The sequence below is a fragment of the Phymastichus coffea genome, unplaced genomic scaffold, assembly GCF_024137745.1.
Source record: "Phymastichus coffea isolate CEN01 unplaced genomic scaffold, Cenicafe_Pcof_1.1 PCOF00003, whole genome shotgun sequence".
NCBI lineage: Eukaryota > Metazoa > Arthropoda > Insecta > Hymenoptera > Eulophidae > Phymastichus > Phymastichus coffea.
In genome coordinates, this window is record NW_026706814.1 from 8,992,079 (window position 1) to 9,013,988 (window position 21,910).

Genomic DNA, 21,910 nt, shown 5'->3' on the forward strand with positions numbered 1-21,910 from the left:
CCCTGACACGCTCTAACCCCAAACTCTTAACCCCAATTTCATCAACCCTCGAGCTGGTTACCCTCCTACGCTATAACCCCAAACTCTTAACCCCAATTTCTTTAACCATCGAGCTGGTTACCCTGCCACGCTCTAACCCCGAACACCTACACCCGAATTTCATCAACCATCGAGCTGGTCACCCTGCAACGCTGTAACCTCAAATTCTTAACCCCAATTTCCTTAGCCCTCGAGCTGGTTACCCTGCCACGCTCTAACCCCGAACACCAACACCCGGATTTCATCCACCATCGAGCTGGTTACCCTGCCACGCTGTAACCCCAAACTCTTAACCCCAATTTCCTTAACACTCGAGCTGGTTACCTTGCCACGCTCTAACCCCGAACTCCTACACCCGAATTTCATCAATCCTCGAGCAGGTTACTCTGCCGCGCTCTATCCCCGAACTCCTACACCCGAATTTCATCAACCATCGGCTGATAACCCTGCCACGCTCTAACCCCAAACTCTTAACCCCAATTTCCTTAACACTCGAGCTGATAACCCTGCCACGCTCTAACCCCGAACTCCTACACCCGAATTTCATCAACTCTCGAGCTGGTTACCCAGCCCTTTCCAATTTTCTAGTCCGAAACCCGATTCTCAGTTATTCATAATCCCAAGTTCGACATATTTGTAATATCTCTGAAGAAAAGGACATAGGCGAAATAATTGTAGAAGATAACGTTAAATTTATTTTATTTTTATGTTATATTTACGTTTTATTAATTCGTCATTTCATCTGATATTGATATTACATTTTTAGAATCTAAAAATCAACCCTCGAGTTGGTTATCCTGCCACGCTGCTAACCCCGAACTCCTACACCCTAATTTCATCAACCATCGAGTTGGTAACCCTGCCACGCTGTAACCTCAAACTCTTAACCCCAATTTCCTTAACACTTGAGCTGATAACCCTGCCACGCTCTATCCCCAAACTCCTACACCCGAAGGCAGAGTCACCAGCTCGAGGATTGATGAAATTCGGATTTAGGAGTTCCGGGTTAGATCGTGGCAGGGTAACCAGCCCGATGATTGATAAAATTCGGGTGTAGGAGTTCGGGGTTAGAGCGTGGCAGGGTTATCAGCTCGAGTGTTAAGGAAATTGGGGTTAAGAGTTTGGGGTTACAGCGTGGCAAGGTAACTAGCTCGTGATTGAAGGAAATTGGGTTCGGGGTGGTAGGTGATCAGGTTAACAAATGAATGCTCTGTTCACTCTCCAATGAAGGGGTAGCAACCCCTGGTAACGGATACTGTATACTTTTGTGTTAGATTTTAACGGAATTTCATAAATTTCATTTCTTCTGAAAAAATTTTGCAAGAAAATATTTGAAAACATAGCTTTTCTTTCAGGTGACTTAGGGGGTTGCAACCCCTGTAGACGAAATCCATATTTTTAGCTGAAATTTTTTAAAAGAATATTTTAGAGTTGTTTCGTCGAAAACTGTGCATAAAATACGAAAATTTCGCTATAAAATGGTGTTGAGGGGTATCTTTCGGGGGTAGCTTTCACCCTCTAAATAGTTTATTCGGCAGAACAAAAGTATACATGTGTTTGACTTTTTTGGGCGTCATAGAACATGAAATAACCAGCATAATCTGCGATTGACAACTGCTTATATTGTATTTATAACATTAAGGGGTAGTTGACCCTCGAAATAATAAATAATAGGAAAACCCCGAAACACGTCAATTTTGTTTTGTCATTTTTTACTAGAATATCATTTTTTCAATTTTTTTAACATAATTTTTTGATTTTGTAAGGTAAAAATACATTTAAAAATACAATTTTTCCTTTTTACAACGTAGGGGTTGCAACCCCCGGGGACCAAATTGATGTATGTCTGTTACTTTTTTTTATAAGTATCTTGTGTTTTTTTGTTTCATAAAAAAATATTCATTACAACTAAAGATATTGCTATAGAACTGTTTTTGGGGCTGTTTTTTGGTTGTGGGTTTCATCCCTTAGATAGCTTTTTCCGTCGATAAAAAAAAATACGGGTCTTTTATTTTTTTTACGAACTATAACATATCTCAATTACAGAAAAATAGGAGGCGGTGGGTTGGGGGTGGTTTCCTCGTTAGTGCGCTACGCGCGCTTTAATTAATTATGCACTATTCTTAATACGAATAATATTATTGTAACTATTTTGTTAGGAAATTCGTTAAGTAATATTTTGTGTATGTGTGTGTGTGTGTGTGCATAGTCACAAGCAAAGCAATTTTGTCATAAATAAAGTTTTTTGAAAACATAATTTTTAACAGTATAACTGTTCCGTTGCTGATTCCATAGCTATATTTTCAAGATATCCCATGAACATACACTAGACATAGACACATACAATTGACCGTGACTAGAGACATCCTTACGAAGATCAATACTAATATTATCGTATGTTTGACCTTGGGCTTTATTGGTTGTCATTGCAAATACTAATTTTACTGAAAATTGTCATCTTTTGAAAGTAAATGGATATTCATTCGCAAAAAATAATGAAATACGATTTAAAAATACAATATTATTTAAATTATGTCTCTCGTTAAAACTTCGCATTTTAATAAATTATTGGAAAAATCTATTACTCGTAAATATGTACCATTGCACAAACCTTCATGAATACTTATATTTCTAATTAGCACAATAACAATTTTTTCTCAATCGTAATTCGTGTGGAGGCAACCCGAAATGATTTAATGAATTCAAATATTCAAATAAAAGTATTTCATCAAATTCACCGTTGTCACAATTCCTAGTATCAATGCTGGTATAAATATGTTCTGTAGTTGTGTCTAGTAAATCAGTAACTAGTTATTTTCATTCATCAACATCAACGTTAGGCGCCGGTAAAATTACACATTTACTCATTACATCGAATTTGTTTTCCGCAATTAATTTTTGAAATACGTGTCGAACAATATTATTCTTGTTGAGAATACAGTGATGTAAAGTTAAATTATCTTGTTGATCGTTCAGAGTTCCGGTTTCAACTAATAATAAAATTTAGCGAAATCGATTTCATAAAGGCAAGACTCTTATATTTGTAGTAAGATTGTATTTAATAAAATGTTGCCATAATTCACTGTACTTAATAGAAAAGTTTAAGGTTTCAGTTCGTGTTCCATTAAGTTTAATAGGAAGAAGCTGTCTAAAATCGCCACGCAAAATCATAAATTTATCACCAAAAGGAAAATTATGGTTCATGATATTTTGTAACATTCTATTTACTATCTCTAATGCATATCTCGGAGCCATAGATGCTTCGTCCTAATTAAAAACTTTTGTTTCCTTGAGTAGAAGACCTTTTTTAGATTGTGCTGTAATGTTTGATGATGAATCACTATACATTGGAACCGGAATACCAAATGTTTCATGTACTGTTTTTCTTTGTGGAAGTAATATTGCCACATTTTCATTGAAAGCCATTGAAGATATTTTAATATTTTTTGAGCATAATAAATAGTAAATAGTTGTATATACAGGGTGTCCCATTTTAAAGGAACCACCCCGAAATTTTCTACGTTTGGCGTTCTAACAAAAAAATTGTTCAGACAAAAGTTATTTGGGACAATGAGAGAAACCTCTCCCAGAAATCGGATTTGACCTTGAGATTTATTTTCAAGGTCATTTGAAGGTCAAAGTCATTTTTTGAATATGAACCTATAATTTTGATCCCGGATTCGGAAAGAGTGAGAAATTCTACGTTCAGGTAAGCTATTATGTGTGGGGTGCGGTTAACCCCCTTCCCCGCGTAAGGTCATGTAAGGGTCAAATTTATTATTTTCTTCATCTATGTACAGGAATAATTGGGCAAGGGTAAGATTAATTGTAATAACTCGATAACTTGCTGGTAACATCTTGCCCCCCCCTAACCCATTAACTGGACGGTAATATCTTGCTGCAGCACGATATCGGCCTTGACCGTCAAAATTACCCAGGGAAGCTTTGGTACCCAAACCACGTGAGAATCCGAATCATTGAACGAAGAGAGAGCTGTCGACCACGAATACTCAACGAGAGATAACAGAATGTATTGGGTTATTATTATCATTATTATTATTATTATTATTATTAACCTCACCCTTGCCCCGGTGGGATAGAATACCGCTCCCCACACATAATACCTTACCTGAACGTAGAATTTCCCGCTCTTTCCGAATCCATGATAAAAAATGGGGGTTCTTATTAAAAAAATCACTTGATTATTTGGTTATTGGGGTTAATGGGGTTGGTTTATTGGGTTATTAGGTTATTTGAGTTTTTGGGTTATTAAAATTAATCTTACCCTTTTCCGATCGTCCCTGTGCATAGATGAAGAAAATAATAAATTTGACTCATACATGACCTCACGCTGGAGGGGGGGTTAACCGCACCCCACACATAATATCTTATCTGAATATAGAATTTCTCGCTCTTTCCCAATTCCGATGAAAATTATAGGTTCCTATTCAAAAAATGACATTGACCTACAAATGACTTTGAAAATAAATCTCATGGTTAAATCCGATTTCTGGGAGAGGTTTCCCTCATTGTCCCAAATAACTTTTGTCTGAACAATTTTTTGTAGAACGCCAAACGTAGAAAATTTCGGGGTGGTTCCTTTAAAATGGGACATCCTGTATAAAGGTATCCAGATCCTCCTGGATCGTTGATATACATACATTTATTATCGTGATTATTAGTATTAATAGCTTTTTAAAATATGCGTAACTACCGTTAATTCATCGAAGGGAAATCAAACAAATTTTTACCTTCATAATTTAATAAATTATTTATTTCAACATACGCTAGTTGATGACTTATAATCGAATCATGTGCCCTTGAAAAATCTTCAGATAAAGCATCTTTGAATTTCTTTCAAAGATCTTCAGGATGTATAAGTTGGGAATGTATTAAAATACGTGTAAATTATTGTCTAAGCCTAAGTGGCATCATCCACAATGTTTCTTCTTGCATTGCTTTAGCCCATTCTTGGTAATCCTCAATTAGTCCTAATTCTAAGTAAGCTGCTATAAACGTAGGCTGCAAGATACCATTAATTTTTTTTAATAAATCAAAACTTGTAGCTCCATTTACGTACAATAATAACAATCGTAAAATGTTTTTTACGTGGTGACCATTTAGATACCATAATCCCGTTAATTTTTTCTTTTTTGTATGTCACTATACAAATAACAACGTTCATTTTCATTTTCAATATTTAATTTGAAAAAATCAAGTAATTTGCTGCTTACTTGATTCAGACTTTCTATGATGTTGCTTTCATCATTAGAAATTATAACGGATTATAACTGTGGTAAATGAACTGGTAATCTTTCTATAGAATGACTTTTATCTTGTAATGTTTTACTGAAAATTTGATAACATGCTTGAACAGGTCCGACATATCGAGTTTCTATAAAACTAGTTATTTCATCGTGGTCGATGATAGTTTTAGATGCAACATTTTCATTTCCAATAGTTACAGTAGCTGCATTATATTCATATAATCGTTGGTACGTATCTGCTTTAATTTCTCTTTGATAATTAATCTTTGCACCACTGAATTCTGTCTTTCTCAATTTTCACATAAGAATCTACTACTCACTATTGAAATAATCGACGACCTAACAAATAGTCTTAAATATATTTGGTTTTACTGCAATTTTAAGCTTAGTACAGGCCAATCGTGTTACTCGACGACTTGGATCATCATCATTCATTTTAATACGTTTTAAATTTCTATGCCATCCTCGCGATCCATAAGGATAAAATAATGGATAAATCCATGACTCTATTTTTGAATTCATACTACTAACGCATTGCAATTCTTTTGTGTGTTTATTTCGAATAGTTACATAAAATTCTGGATTGTTGAAAAAATAGCTACAACTTCATTTTTCCGTTATAAGTTAAATCTTCTCTTATCAAAACATGGTTTCAAGGAAAATAATAATTGTAATTCAGGTTCAATCTGACCATTTATCTGTAATTTTTTATCATTTATCTCTTGTTTCATCATTGCGTAAGATTTCATAAAAATATTATTTTTTCTTATTATTTCTTCTAACATTGCAGCAGTTATTTGATTAAGTTGAGAATTTGGAGTTTTTTTAACATTAACAGCTTGTTCTAGATTCATAAAAAAAAGTTGTCCACATGCAAAACTTTTATTGTCAGAAGTAAGTCAAAGCTATGTTAATTTAATAATATACTCGTATTAGTCCATGAATTTTAAAACAATACGACCCAGAACGACATTATTGAAAATTAACTAAGTTAGAATTAAAAGAAGCAAATGAAAGTGAATTATTATAGTAGCAAATATTTTCAAAGAAATTACTTGATTGGAAACGAGTTCCATCAAATAAAATTTAGGTTCTTGTGGAAAATCTGGTGTACTCTCTGAAGCCACGACCCCATGGGAACAACAATCATTGATAGACAAACCTTTATTTGCTTCTGTTTCAAAATCAAAATTTTCAGCTTTACAGTATGAACATAAAATATCCATTTATCCATCTTCTACTACAGAATTTCGTTGTTCATTGTTTGTAAAATTATTATCACGTACAGTACTTTGTTGTTCGTTATTTTGCAACAACTTTTTGAGAGAGGGCGCGTTAGGGGCAATGACCGGGAGGGGAGAGGTAGCGAGCCAGTATGACTGTATCCTTCAGTCCGGCGACATCGCAGCGTATTGCATTTGAAGCAACGACGTGTGTTTTTCCTTCCGAGTGAGATCCAGGGAGTTAGTGCAGAGAATTGTGAGTGGAGTGACGAGTGCGCACACTGCTTAACGTGTGCGGCCTCGGCAGCGGCGAGCTCAACCTCGGCAGCATCCACAGCAACGTACTTCGGCGACGAGGGGCAGTTGCAGAGGCAGTTCATCCTTTTAGTATAATCGGATACGGTTGGCCACCGTATCCTCATCGATTCAGTGGTAAGTGCGCTGCACTTTGTATAGCGTTTAGCGTGCGATCCCGCGCAGCGTGCGCGGTGAGTTTTAGGCAGCGTGCGTGCGAATAGTCCGCGACGTCCGCGAAATCTACTCTCTCTCTCCCCATTCGGATTATTGTGTCGAAATAGCGTGCGTTCAGACTCTCGGCAAATCGTCCCTTGTACAGGTTTAGTTTTGGTTCAATAAAGTAGTTAGAGATCAATAAGAGACGTTCTTATTATTTCGTCTACCCTTTGTCCGGTGTTGGTGTTATTGTTTACATTTGATTCGAACGCGCAGGTAATCCAGCACGGATCGCGAAAGCATAGAAGGAGCTGTTCGTCGACAGAGGTGTCTGCAGTGGCCGACGGAGCGCTAGTAAGCTAGCGCACCAGCGCCCCCTTGCGGAGAGTTCGCACACCCGAGTTGGATCGCTGAGAAGAACCGGCGCATGCGTACACCGGAGAAAGGAGAGTAAGTGTGCTAGAAGCATACAGCTAACAGAGCACCGTTTGGCCGTATTGATAACCACAATTACCCAGGATTTGCGACTAAGCGGTAGCCTGTTACAGTTTATAAAATTATTATATGCCGGTTGGCGTCTAATTCTCTGATTTTCATCAATTCTCAAACGTTTCTGCATTCGATAGGATTATTCTTCTTCTGGAGTATGCATTATTTTTCTTCTACCCATTTTTCAGATGAAAATCAAACTTCTTTTTTTGAATTGAATTAAACAGTGCAAGAGAGAAGACAAGATAAGGGAATATTCAATGAGACAGAGATATATCTTAGTTTTTCCTAACTTACTTTTTTACGTATTTTATTCTTTTTAGGCACTTTACCTAGGGTCTTTACTCCGGGCCGTGCACGGCCTTTTATTAGTTGGGGGTTGGGTTTTCTCCTTTCTTGTCCCTTCGAAAAAGCTTCGTCGTGAAGTTGACCCCATTTTCCTCATTAGCAGGATAATCTTCTTGTCCTATTTGGTTGCGTTAATTGGACTAAGGGCTTGAGTTTTCCGAGGGGAGTGGAGTAAAGTGAAAAATAAGGTTGAAGCTTCTCTTAAGAGATGGAACCACTTATGCCGTTTTGGTCAAAATTTAGACGCTATTATTAATAATAATTGCGCGTAAAGCTACGTTTAATTAAACTACTTAAAACTAAACATAGGAATTTTATGATGACATTTTATTATAAAATAAATAAATATAGTCTGAAATTCACGCGTTTATTCATTAATTAACAGTTTATTGTTGCTTTATTAATTTCGAATAATAAAAAGCTCATCGCTTTCGCGAGCTTTTATTTAAGGAATGAAGAATTTGTAATAAAACATGAACTTTCAATCATATTTCCTATTAAAACTAATTAATATTAATTACACAGTGTTTATTGTTAACCTACTATTTTAGAAACTTAATCTTATAATAGAATTTTTACGAGTGAAATATAAATATAACGATAACTATTCTAGATTGTAAAATATACACTTTAAATAATCATATAAACGATTATTCAAATAATTAACGCAAAATTAGGGAGAATTGAACAATATTCTTACTACATTTTATATGTTTGAACTTGAAGACAACTTCGAATTAATGAAAATTTAAATATTATAACGGGGTTTCTGCTCAGCTTCGCCTGGACAGGAACAGTTATATAATATATAAGTCGCGGGAAATAAATTAGGTTGCTCTCCAGAGCAGCACGGTGCTCCTGCACCGGGTGTCCTGGGTCCAGCAGCTCAGTTGCCTCCTTTTCGGTCAGAAAGCTTGGCCCGCGGAGAGTGTCGTAGGCTACGCGTGAAGATGCGCGACGGCCAAAGAGAGAGATTCGCGCGTGTACAGTCGCACACACAATTGCAATTCAAGGAACAGGGAGTCGGCGGACAATAAGCACTCGAATATAATTAAAAGTAGAGGCGTATAAATTTTAATTAGCAACAAAGGAATACATAGTATCGAAACGCGTCGATATAAACAATATTAATCGCAACGCAACAAACTCGCAATAGTTAGACAGTGAAGCGAACGGAACTGCGCACACGCTACGCGGTTAAGGTCGCGCAAGCACTCGCTCTGTTGTGAGCTGTGCACAATGGCGACAGCGAACCGGCGCGCACCGTTCGAACGAGGAAGCGACAGCGCTTAACCTCGTCGAAGCAAGTAACAGCGAAATCGCCTCGCAGGAGCCGGGTGTTCGCGAACGGCAAACCGCACTTATTCGTTTCAGGTACGACGAATATATAGAAGCGACAGCACGTTCGCGGAGAGAGAGAAATTGCCGGTACCAAAAGTGGCCGCGGCGCAACGTGTACAAAAGAAAAGGCGAGCGTAAACGCGCGGCTTAGTTAACGCAAAAAGGGAGAGAGCGGTATAGAGAGAGAAGCCAGGTACTAGATCTGGTACTTACAGTATAGCCGCTTGTACGCCTACTCTAACCCGCAAACCGAGGGCACACGATAGCGGGCTCGCTTCTGCTGCGTATTCGCTTCCGCTGGTCGGCTGACTCGCAATAACGCCTCTCTTCTTTTTTATGCAGCGTACGTAGGCGCGTGTAAGGCTGGATGTCCGCGGTAGGCCTCGGCTCGCCAGAAGGAAGTCGAAGAATGCTCCTGACGACTCGCGCGAGGAACGTTAACCCGTCGATCGTCGAAAGCGGACTATATCAATTTTCGAAACTCTCTCTCTCCTCACAAGGAAGCGTCTCTCCGCGAGGTCCGCGCCGCGAGTCGATATCGATTATCGTACGCAAGTCGCGTCGCTTACCAGTTCGCTGACGTCCGTAATGCTGTAACTATTCAAACAATATGGTAATTTATAATGATTATTAAATATATTAGTTACTGGCTTCTTGGGGAGAGAGAGACATAACGAATATACAAACGATTCGTTATAATATTTATAATGATATCGCGTGAATTGAATATAAATAAAACAAAACTTAAAAATTATGCTCCTATTTTCTTATTTTCCCGACTTAACTATACTTTCAAATAAAAATTCAAGGAAAGGTTATTAAATGATATAGGGATGACTCCTAAGATCAAGATTACTAATATAATTATTAAATGATATAGTTGTAGTCTGTTAAATGTCAGAAAAATATTTTACGTATTGCAAAATTAATTTCTCCTTTTATTTCAATGTTAAAAATTAGAGGTTTAGAAAGCGAGTTTTTGAAGGAAGAACACAGAAATACGATGCATTTTTACAATCTGCACGTGGCGCGACCAAGCGTGTGGCCTGATCGGTCCAAGCTTTTTTCATATAGGCTTTTTAAGTGGCCTTTGACTTGGTCTCCTGTATTCGAACACTGGAAAGTTTCGAACATACGATTCTTAGCACGTTTTCCTATTTGATATTTTTTTTGAAAAAGAGGCTCTCAACTAATTATCGAATTGTCTTTTGAATTTATCATAAAACTTAAAATTTAAGAATAATAAAAACGAATTTCGCAAAAAATAAAATAAAATGTCCACCGTCACAGTACATATATGTAGATAAAGTTTATGACATAATATTTTGGAAGCATAGTTTTAACAGAAATCATAAAATTATCCATAAGTTTTCTTACAATTTTTATTGAATGAGTTGATTAAATTAATAGATAATTAAAATATTCTTTTATTTATGAATAACATTACATGTCGCTATATAAATTAAACTTACACAGTGAATAAGTAAGATCGATTTTTAATACTTAATTTATTTAGCACGAATAATTTACACTGAAATAGTAATTACCTTTTTTACAAATATTTTCGTATTAGTTGTGTAAAACTTTTTCTAAATCAAATGTTTAATTAAATAATTGTAATTTGATAATTATTAAGTTTAAATTGAATATAAATCAAAATCCATGTTAACAGCTTTAGTGTCAATCGTGACTCTAAGGTATACTTTTATTTTTTTTATTTTTATAATAACTAAATTTCAGATAAAATGTAATAATTGAACAACAGTACAAGAAGACATAGAATATGAAATTTATTCACTAGATATATTTAGAAATAATGTAAAACGTATTTTTGTAAAATTAATTTGTAGAATTTTGCATATTTAATAATACAATTATATTCTTAAAAGTTAAGTAGAAATAGATACTGTAACGGGGTAGATACCGTTTAATTGTTTTTATTCGCGCAACTTTATTGAAAGGGCGAATGTAATCATCTATGCTCAAAACGCAATCCGGAGAGCATGGGAAGACAGTTGTCAGTCAACCAGTAAATCTATTAACCTATGAGAAAGTGAATGGAAGCAATACGGAATGAGCGAGTCGAAAGCACTTGTTAATGTCACGAATAGAACCTTTTATTATCTATCAAATGCTACTTAAGATCGGCCCGCGTGTTTGTTTACATCGACGCTCGCTCGACGACAACATGCAGTGTCGTGACGCTCGCTGCTCTTTGTTGGAAGAGCTATTACATGCCCGCTTGAGGTGTCGGAAAATTAATCGTCGCTCATGCAATCGTATCGCGGCCGCGAGATTAAGCTGGCCAGCTTACCTTAATATCGTAGGCGTGCGAAGATGACACTAAACCAGCCACACTGCGAGGGAACCGTTTTTTATTTATGTCGCGGACCACGAACTCGCGTACACGCGGCTTCGCCCTCGATGGCGAAACCTCACACACACTCAGCCGGTCTCGTGAAAGGCGACGCTTCTCCGTCGGCTCAGGTCTCTCTCCTTGGCAGTTGTCCGGCACCTTGGCAGCAGCAATCACTATCGGCGTTGATCTGAGCGTTCCTCTTTGATCATCAAGACGTTAGCGGCACAAGGATCGGTATTAGCGAGAAAAAGCGGGCGATCGTGATGGCGGTCAATGCTTCACTAGTTCAATTTCAATCGCGCGCGTTCCGTCTACTCGCGCGTCGAATTCCTTCGTTACGTTTTTCGTCTCCCCGGTAGGTGCTGCCCCCCTCAGGCAGCAATTAGGTTATATTATCAGCGCTAATTTGACGTTTACCGTCACAGCCCCCTTCCAGTCTGGACCTATGGGGTCCTCGACGATAACCGTATTAGCGCTGTCTCTTCAGAGGTGGAGAGGTGAAAGGAGAATAAAGGGTCGTAGTCCGTGAGATGTTCAGTTCAATTTTTATTCGCAGGGTAATATAACGGCGGCCCTGCCCACGGGGGCAGGGAAGGATCACCCGGCTGGTCTCTCAGGTATTTCTTCACTTCGGTCATCCAATGGAGGACGGCCGCGCGCCTCCCATCCCAGCCTCTCTTGGACCAGGTCGGCGTGCCATCGTACGCGGGGGCAACGATCCGTGCGGGTCACCCCGGGGTAGTGGGAGGCCTCGTTCCCTGGGGGTCAGTGGTAACCCGTCCCTGCGGTTCGGGGCGGACCACAACGGTCTTTCGACCGTGGGGTCCTCACCCGCGGGCCCTACTACCACATTAATGTGGATGGGCCCCGTTGCGTGACCCCCTTGGCTACCGTCTACGTTCACCACCAGGTTTACCCCGCACGTTTGCGAGCCCTAGCGTGGTGTAGCCCCCGACCTGATCTCCGGAGCCGTTGGCCTGGCTCCGACGATCGGAGGCTGGGAGAGGCCCATGGGAAGGTCACTCGCCGTGCCCTCAAGGGCCTGGCGCTGACGCCGCTGCACTTCTTTTAACGCCGACGCGAACTGGCGACGGCGGGATACCACCTTATTCCAATAGTCCATGTTGTCCGGGTGGTGTCCCGCAGCCGTGTACGCGTCGTACTCAGCGTACACGGCTCGTTGGAGGGCGTTGAGGGTCACCCAGCCTTGTTCGACTTCCCTCAACCCCTCTACTATTTCCTCACAGGTGCGTTCACCAGACGGGGGTGTCTGGCTAGTGAACCTGGGACGCCAGGTGGCGTCGGTGGTATCCTCCTCCGTCTGGGTACCAACGGATGTCATCGGAGCCTTCAGCGGGATAGATCCCGCTGGGGGTCCAGGCAGTGGCGTGGCGTCGTCGCGCGCGATGCCGGGAGTCGTTGACGGTCGCGGAGTAGAGTCTTCCGTCGGGAGCTCTTCGATAAGCACGGATGACGAGCTCTCATGAGCTCGCACCCGTGCTTGTTCCTCCTCTTCTCTTCGGGCACTTATGAGGTGCAGGGCGGCATGTACCACCCCTTCAATGGCGGGACCCAAATCCAGGCCGATGAGGGCGGCCGCCGCCTGCTCGAATTGTTCGAGCGTGATCTGCATCCTGTAATAATCCTGCAAGTTAGTATCCTGAACATTTTTGGATATCGAAGGTGGGTGCCTGTTCGGCTGCCCAGGGCCTTCGTCGCCGGGGTCGAAGGTGGGGTCCTTGGCGTCGGTCTCCCAGGTCCTTCGTTCGCCGCGTCTCATGCATTCACGGTTGGCGTTCTCAGTGGCCTGCCCCTCTTCCTTTTCCCGACGATGAGAGGAGGGGCTCGAGAAGTCTGTCGATGTTGTGTAGTGTGTGTGGTTAGCGCGCATTTGCGAGGTCTCCCTCGTGGGCGCTTTGCTGCGTTAGAAGAAGAGGTGTTTAGTGGGACTCGATTGGGGAGATTAAGACGGGTATGACGAGGTGAGCTCGGAGTTGTCGCGTCGTTGTTTTGGGGTGTATTGTCCGCAGTGTCGGCGCTCCCGTTTCCGTGCATCGTCGTATCGCTCGCATTGGGCGGGACGTTTATCGCCACGGTTCCCTCGGTGGTAGAGGATTCGTTGTCGTCTCGTTGTCGGGTCCCATCTTCCGGTAAATCGTCATCTTGCCCATAATAGGGTTTGAGATCTTTGGCGTGTATTAACGCCGTGACTTCTTCCTGTTGATTGGCAAGGCGATATGAGTTGGCGCCGAGTACCTTCGTGACGATAAAGGGGCCTATGAACTTGGGTGATAACTTCGCGGAAATGCCCTGTGCCGCGCAGGACAGTACGTGATTCCTTTTCCACACCCAATCTCCCATTTAAATCTGTGGTCCCTACGCTTGGCGTTGTAATACCTTGCCTGCCTCAGGGACTCATCCGAAGCGCTCTCGTGAGCTTGCTTAACAGCGGAACGGCTATTCTGCATGTGCTCTTTCCATTGCCCGATTCGAAGCAAACTCTCCTCTTGCGTGGCAAGCTCGTCCATTCGTCTCCGAAGAGTATTTGGGGCTCCCGGTTGTCTGCCGTAGTTGAGCATGGCAGGGCTAACCCCGGTGGAACTATGGACGGCTGTGTTCAATGCGAACATGAGTTCGGGCAGCGCTCGGTCCCATTCCCTGTGATTCCCTCGCAGGTACGAGGTTATCATCGTTTTCAAGGTACGGTTAACCTTTTCCGTAGGGTTAGCCTGCGGGGTATAGGTTGGGGTGAAGGTCCGTTTTATCCCCTGTTCTCTTAGGTACCCATCTACTAACTGATTGCGGAACTCGGTGCCATTGTCGGACAAGAAGAACTTTGGGCTGCCGAAGCGCAGGATTACCCGTTCCCGGAGTTCCTTCACTATCGTCTTGCCGTTGGCACTACGTATGGGTATACATTCGACCCATCGTGTGAATACATCGATGAATACCAGGACGTATTCGTGCCCTCGAGGGCTCTTCGAAAAGGGTCCACCGATGTCGCCCGCGACCACTTGCCAAGGCATAGACCACGTTCGGTCCTGCATAAACCTGCGCGGCGGTCGCTGCTCAACCTTGCACTGTTGGTTAACTTTGCACTTTTGGAGGTATCCCTTAACGTCCGCGTACATTCCCGGCTAGTAATAGGATTGGGCGATGCGGGCGAAGGTCTTCTCGCGTCTCTAGGTCGTGGCTCTCGAACAATACCGCCTTGCGTTCCTCCGGAGGCACGACGAGTTTCCATACGTCCCCGTATCTATCTTCTTCTTGATGGTCGTAGTTTGGCTTTAGGTGATACATCACCCGGCCAATAACCTTCCAATTCGGGTATTCTTTTCGGTGGCTCTCGACGCGTCAGAATTGCTCCGTATACCAGGCGCTGTCCCTTGACTTCGGTTGGTCCATTGCGCCAACCTCTGCCTTCGTGGGCTCAAAAGCGCGTGATAAGGCGTCGGGCAACACATTGTCTGCCCCCTTTCGATATTCGATCTCGATAGTATGGCCTTGGAGTTGTAAGGCCCATCGGGCGAGACGTCCAATTGGGTTCTTCAGGTTATATAGCCATTTTAGACTATTGTGGTCCGTCACCACCCTGAACCGGTACGCCTCTATGTATGGGCGGAATTTTTGGATGGCCCACACGACCGCCAAGCACTCGCGCTCAGTGGCTGAGTAGTTTTGCTCAGCCGGGTTAAGGACTCGGCTAGCGTACTCGATGATCCGGTCTCCGTCTCCTAATCTTTGTATCAGGACGGAACCGATTCCCATACCGCTAGCATCTGTCTCCAGCACGTACTGCCCGTCGGGTTCCGGCAACCCGAGGCATGGAGCGGATATCATGAGTGCCTTAATCTTAGCGAAGGCTTGTTCTTGGTCCTCTCCCCACACATATTCGCTCTTTTTCCCCGTCAGCTTCGTTAACGGTTGAGCGTGCGTGGCGAAGTCACCCAAGAATCGGCGGTACCATGAAGCGACCCCCAGGAAGGTGCGCAGCTGCCGCGCGTTTCCTGGTCGTGGGTACTCCACGATAGAGCGCACCTTTTCAGGGTCTGGCCTGATACCCTCGCGGTTGATTAACAAGCCTAGGTACTTGGCTTCAGGCTTGCAGAAGATACTCTTCTCTCGATTGATCGAGAGGCCAGCTCTGCACAACCTGTCCAATACGGTTTTTAAGTGCCGTAGGTGATCCTCGAATTTGGACGATACCGCTATAATATCGTCCAAATAGGCGAAAGTGAATTCGCCTAGTTCGGGGCCGATCACGCTATCGATCGACCGTTGGAAGATGGCGCCGGCGTACGAGAGGCCGAACGGCATTCGTACGAACTGGTAATGTCCCAGTCCGGGTACGGTAAAGGCCGTAATTGGCCGAGATTCGGTCTTGAGTGGAATCTGGTGATACGCGCTGCTGAGGTCGAGCGTCGAGATATAGCGTGCGTTTCGCAAACGCCTCAATATATCTTGCATAAACGGTAGGGGATATGCATTCGGCTCGGTGACCTTATTGACCTTTCTGAAATCAATACAAAATCTGTACGAACCGTCCTTCTTGCATATCATAACCACTGGGCTCGACCAGACACTGTCCGCTGGTTCGATTACCCCTTGGGTTAACATTTCCCTTACCAGTCTATGCATCTCCTGCTCGACCTTGTGCGATACCGGGTAATAACGCTTTCTGATTGGCCTCGTATCACCGACCCGAATCTCGTGCTCGATGCCTGCCGCACATCCCAAGCCCGCAGGGGCTTGCGATAAGGCCTCGTCAATGGTCCTCTGCAATATCGCCTGTTAGGTTGCCGTTACCTCAGCTAGTCCGATTGTAGCTAATCTCGGACCAGCCTCCAAGCTAGCTACTTCTAGCTCCATTTTGGCTTGTGATCCCTTGAACAGCAACGTGTTATCGTCGGGATCAAGTACGGCTCTGAACAACCTGACGAAGTTTACTCCTAAAATACATTCCTCGACGAGGGTAGGGAGGATGGCTACTCTCGTCGGCATCGTCAATCCTCCCACGGTGAATGGCAGCAGGGCGTGACCAACGATCGTTAACTTACGACCGTCTGGTAGTCCTGCTGTACCCGCGTGGGTGGTGTCCAATCTGACGCCTAGCACAGACGCTATTTGTAGAGCATTACTACCCATGGCTGTGGTGGAGGCCCCCGGATCATAGAGGGCCCGTATCTGGAAGTCCCCTATTTTCACCGGTAGCCACCAACGCGTCTCCTGTTCCGGGGAATATCGGGAAACAGTTTCGACGGCCTCACAACTTTGCTCCTTGTACACCATAGCGCTAGCCACTGTGCTCTCGCGTGGTAGAGTGACGTCACTTGTTATCCGAGCCACCTTGGTTCGGACGATCGGAGTTTCCATGGGGTTACGTTTCGACGATTTATCTGCTGCTACCCTTGCCCCCGAGGGCGTGTGCGATCCATTCGCCACCACCTCGGCCGGTCTAGGGTCTTGGGCTTTACTAACGTCGATACCCTTTGACGATTTATCTGCCTTTGATCGTGCCCCCGAGGGCGTGTGCGATCCATACGCCACCGCCTCGGCTGGTCCAGGGTCTCTGGCTTTACTAACGTCATTACCCTTCTTCTCCACGTGCACTCTACCGCCACGCTCATCTTTGGCGTCACTAAGGGAGTTCTCGCTCTCGTAGCTCAACATACTCGCTACTAACGGCGCGGGCTGTGTTGACGAAGGCCGCGAGATCTCTTCAACGGGGTTTGGGTTACGAGATGAAGGAGTGGGGTCAACCCCACCCATCCACTCCTTTGCTCGTTTCCCTTATTGCATTGAGGACAGAACTTCCTGCTGTACCCCAATAGGCCACACTCGGCGCATTTGATCGGCCCTGAGAAATCTCTTCCTCGTCTGCGAGGAGTCTCCGGTCTCTTGGCTCGGTCCTCGGAAGTCGGGTTTTTGCCGGCACAAATATCCTTTATCCCCTCCGATATCTCCCTGAGAGACAGCAGCATTTGGTTCACTACATCGGAGGATAGGACTTTCTTTTCGCCATCGACCGATTCCAGGCTCGGATTAGGTGTTGCCCCCGAGGGCGTCGGCGTGTAGACGACCTGGTGCGTCACCTTCTCTAGTACCTTCTCCATGCGGTCCAACCTGTCGTTAACTTCCGGTTTGTCACCGGACACAGATGCCACCTTGCCCTTACGACTCTTGCTCGCGTCGGTGCGGGGGTGGTACGCTAACTCAGCGTATAGAGTCGACTGAGGGTCTGGTACCGTTTTCTCCATCCTTCGCTGATGCAAGTTATTCTGGGCCGCCGTGGCCAGGTCGTTCAGGGTCCGTAAGGAGTCTACTTTCGATCTCCGTATTTGGCTCTGGATTTCCGGGAGAAGGTTGGCATGCAGCAGGTCCAGTTGGTTCTCGTGCGTCATTTTGAGGTTCAGCCGATTCATTAAGCCCATCATATTAGCGATGTAGACGTTCGCGGGTTCGTCTGGGCCCTGATATCGGCTTTGAACCTCTTTCGTTAAACGCAGCTGTTGTTGCCTGCTGGTCCCAAACCATGCTCTTGCGTCTACCTCGAAGTCCGCGTAGGAGAACCATTCATTTCTCATTGCCTCGTACCAGACGAGGGCGGGACCGACGAGTAGCTCGGATACTGCCAGGAGCATCTCGTCCTCCGTAAGTCCTGCGCTGCTCCTCGAGCTGTCCAGCCTTGACAAGAAGGTGTCAATGCTCGCATTGCCCTCTCCGGAGAATCTGAGCTTCCATCCTCGGACAATGCGGCCGACGTCTCTTGTTATCGACCACGGGTTTGACGTCTGGTGGGATGACCACATGCTCGGGGGGTGGTTGTCCACTTCAGCATTAACTCCACCGAGTTGATGCTGTCTACCCTCTCCGAAAGGGGGCGTGCGGTGGGGGGTCCTGCCGGTGGCCCCCGTGGGCCTCTGTCTGGGTCCAGCTGGAGTGCTCTAGGGTAGCCTGGTGTCGTAATGGCATGTGAAGGTGTCTTGGAATGCTACGCTCCTACGCCTGTTCTCCTGTTGCTGCGCTTCGTTGGAACTATTCGCATCGTCTTGCCGTATATTTCTGTTCTCGGCGTTTTCTAATGCGCTGATCCTGGCGGATTGACTGTCCAGTTGGTCCTTCACATTGACGCTGTTGCTGAGGATCTTTTCTAATATTTTTGTTAAATTGAACATATTCAAACTTAGTGAGTCTAGCAGCTTTAGTTTCTTCTCATTTTCTCTCGAGCGGAAAATGAGGTCTTGGATCATCACCGTGAATGCCGGCGGGAGTTGGTACTGGCTGCCATCATCAGCTGTTATCGTAATACTTTTATTACTGTTCGTGTTCTCTCCGCTGTCCAGGACATTCGCGATGTTTATCGCGGTTTTCTGCACTCGCGATATTACCTCCGCACTCTGCATTAAGTGGGCTAGCGGGTGTTCCCCCTCTTGCTCGGATGCTGTGTGTTCCTGGCATAGGGATACGATTAGCTCCGAGCGTAGGGCGGCTCTTTTGGCTGGACTGCTTTGCTGGTTATCGACTTCCGCAAAGTCTGCTGCGGAGTAGTCGCCGAGTAACCAGGTATGTAGTCGTGCAGCTCTCGAGAGCTTGGTCCCGCTTGTTTTGAGCTCCAGTTGTTCGAGGTATTCTTCGATTTCCTCCTCCTGGAGCGTCAACACCCAGTTTTCTATTTCTGTTTGAGTGCGGTCCATTTTTCTCTGTTAGTTGACTTGCGGCTAATTTTTATGCAAAATTTACAGGGTTGTTATACGAGTGCGAGTGCTGTATTAAACTTCGTACGCAAAATGAAAATAAAAAAAATTTTATTAGCCGACACTGGGATTGATCAAGGGCGTTTTACGATTTATCTGCCGAAAGACTCTTCGCTCGTTAATACGCAATATAATGATCCTGCCTATCAGATGCACTAACTGTTTGTTAGCGCGGCTGTTTTTCTTAGTATCTAAAATATTTTAACGAGCGCTTAGCGTAGTCATCAACAACCGCAGCTAATAATATTGAAAAAAAAACGTTTACTTTAAGGCAATCGATATCAAAGAAAATTATCAAATTGAATTAATTTTGTTTGACAGTTGCCGGTGTTAGTTTTCCCCGGGCCAACGGGTACAATATTATTGATTTGCGGCAACTTCCAAAATTTATTGGTGTTTACGCTTCTAAGAGCCTTTCGGTCGCACTCGCACGCGTTTACAGTTGTTGTTTACACTTTTACGCCGCGGCGAGCCTTCGCAAGCTAACTAACAGGCTATGTTTACTATTGTGGTCTTCGATATCAAGTGTGCACAACAACACTTGATTGCCACCTAAGTCGCTGGTTGACTGAGCGCAAGGTCACTATTGAGAACCGGTGTTTTGAACAATCAAAAACACCGTAGGTTCTTTAACGTTGGGCGCCATGTAACGGGGTAGATACCGTTTAATTGTTTTTATTCGCGCAACTTTATTGAAAGGGCGAATGTAATCATCTATGCTCAAAACGCAATCCGGAGAGCATGGGGAGACAGGTGTCAGTCAACCAGTAAATCTATTAACCTATGAGAAAGTGAGTGGAAGCAATACGGAATGAGCGAGTCGAAAGCACTTGTTAATGTCACGAATAGAACCTTTTATTATCTATCAAATGCTATATAAGATCGGCCCGCGTGTTTGTTTACATCGACGCTCGCTCGACGACAACATGCAGTGTCGTGACGCTCGCTGCTCTTTGTTGGAAGAGCTTGTAACGAGTGTCGCTCGTTAAAGGTGTGACCTAAGCGCCCCTATCGCATGGAGCTACGTAAAAGCCGATCCGCAGAAAAGAACACGAGTTAGACGCGCGTACCGCGAGGCATTAGGGATAATAGGAAGAGGAAGGAGAGCGATCAGGCCGCCGGGCGGCGTGCGCGCGACAACGGAAGAGGGAAGAGGTACAGTCAGTCAAGTCCGGACCTGCGGATAGCGAGAACGCAAATAACAAGTGTTTGAGTTAGTGAAGCTCGAGGGGCAACCTGGCGAATATCGTGAGAAGACCCAGTAACCTCGAGGTCGCCTAGTAATCGCCTCTCAGATAAAGGTCGTTCGCTGCCCATTATCGGTTGCCCGGAGCGATCCGAGGAAGCAGTCAAGGGTCGCGGGCAACTGTAATTTCGGGCAGCGGGAGCCCCAACTGAGAGGCCCCTCACCGAGAAGCGGTAGGAGCTAACAAGGCCAGTACATACCGCCAGAGCCACTCAATCTTCAGCGACTCGTCCTCGTAGCGTAAGTCATCGACTTTAAATGTAAATGCGCCCGGGCGCCAAGTGCGGTTAGATAGTGCGCTGTCTTTCTCTCTCTCGCCGCGTGCGCGGGACACTCGACAAAACCTCTCGGCCGCGGTATTACAATTGTAAGCTTGAAGTGACGGGCGTAAATAAAAATACCGATTCTTTCGATAATCGACCTGCAGTTCTTTCTTTCAAATCCCCTTGGTTGTTCTCTCTTGACGCCCGCGACAGAACCTGCCCGACCACGAGTCACTGGGCAATCCGGATTTCCGCATGTGTCCTGCACGTGTAGGTTTTCACGGGCTCTGGGGCGGAACGTCTAAAGATCGACGCCGTTCGAACGAGTTGATCGAGGCGGCGGTCAGCCTCGCGACGCTGGGAACAACCATTCCTTAACGGGTAAGAATTCTGTTCGCTCCCAGAACGAAATCCCCCGTTACAGTGGCGCCTAACTAGTGGTAAGGGTAAGGAGTGAAACCTCCATTAAAACACTCACGTTCCTTTTACGACCCGAGAGAGAAAGATAAAGATAGATCGAACAAAAATTGTAAGAGCGCACGTGTACAGCTTGAGAACGCGCGACTCGAAAATACAAGTTCGCCGAAGAAAATTCCAGCCTGATCGGAAACAAAGATTGCGCAACTCTTGTAAGGCCGAGAGTACATAATAACAACACCGACCAGGCAGGACAAAGAGCGGTCACGAGTGAAACATAAGCATTAAATTTCAAGAATTTGAGAGAGCTAGGCTGAAGCCGATGTAAACACCGGCCGAGGTCAAATTCACAAAACATAACGCGCGAAGACACAATCCTAAGAATTTCACTGGGATATTACCTCCTTTTATTGTTGTTTTCCTTTTTCTCACTCAACCGCCCAGCGACGAGCTTGTATAAAACAGCGCACCCAAGAAACTAACAATAATTCCGCCAGCAAATAGCTGACGAAATTAATAAGTAGGACAATTGTAAACAAAGAGCGTAGTAAGGCGCACCTACGAGTCGCGCGCGAATAAATCGGCCAGTCAACAAAATAATTTGCATTGTCGAAGTTATCCCGACAAATACAAAACGACCAGCCGTATATTACCAAAAAAAAGGCAAATACACGTGCGCACAATAAACGAAACCCGAAAACAGAGAAACAA

General features: G+C 44.4%; 1 protein-coding gene across 4 annotated transcripts in view; it reads left to right on the forward strand.

Moving 5' to 3' along the window:
• The window catches only part of LOC131664074 (potassium voltage-gated channel protein Shaker), a 1,178,399-nt gene that overhangs the window by 1,065,227 nt on the left and 91,262 nt on the right, over positions 1-21,910 (forward strand). Inside the window, exon 8 of one of the 4 annotated variants that reach the window (XR_009301907.1) lies at positions 7,259-7,276. The exons of the other annotated variants lie outside the window; for them this stretch is intronic. The gene's annotated coding sequence lies outside the window, so the exon portion shown is untranslated. Of the gene's footprint in view, positions 1-7,258; positions 7,277-21,910 lie in introns of those variants that run through there. 4 annotated transcript variants of the gene reach the window in all.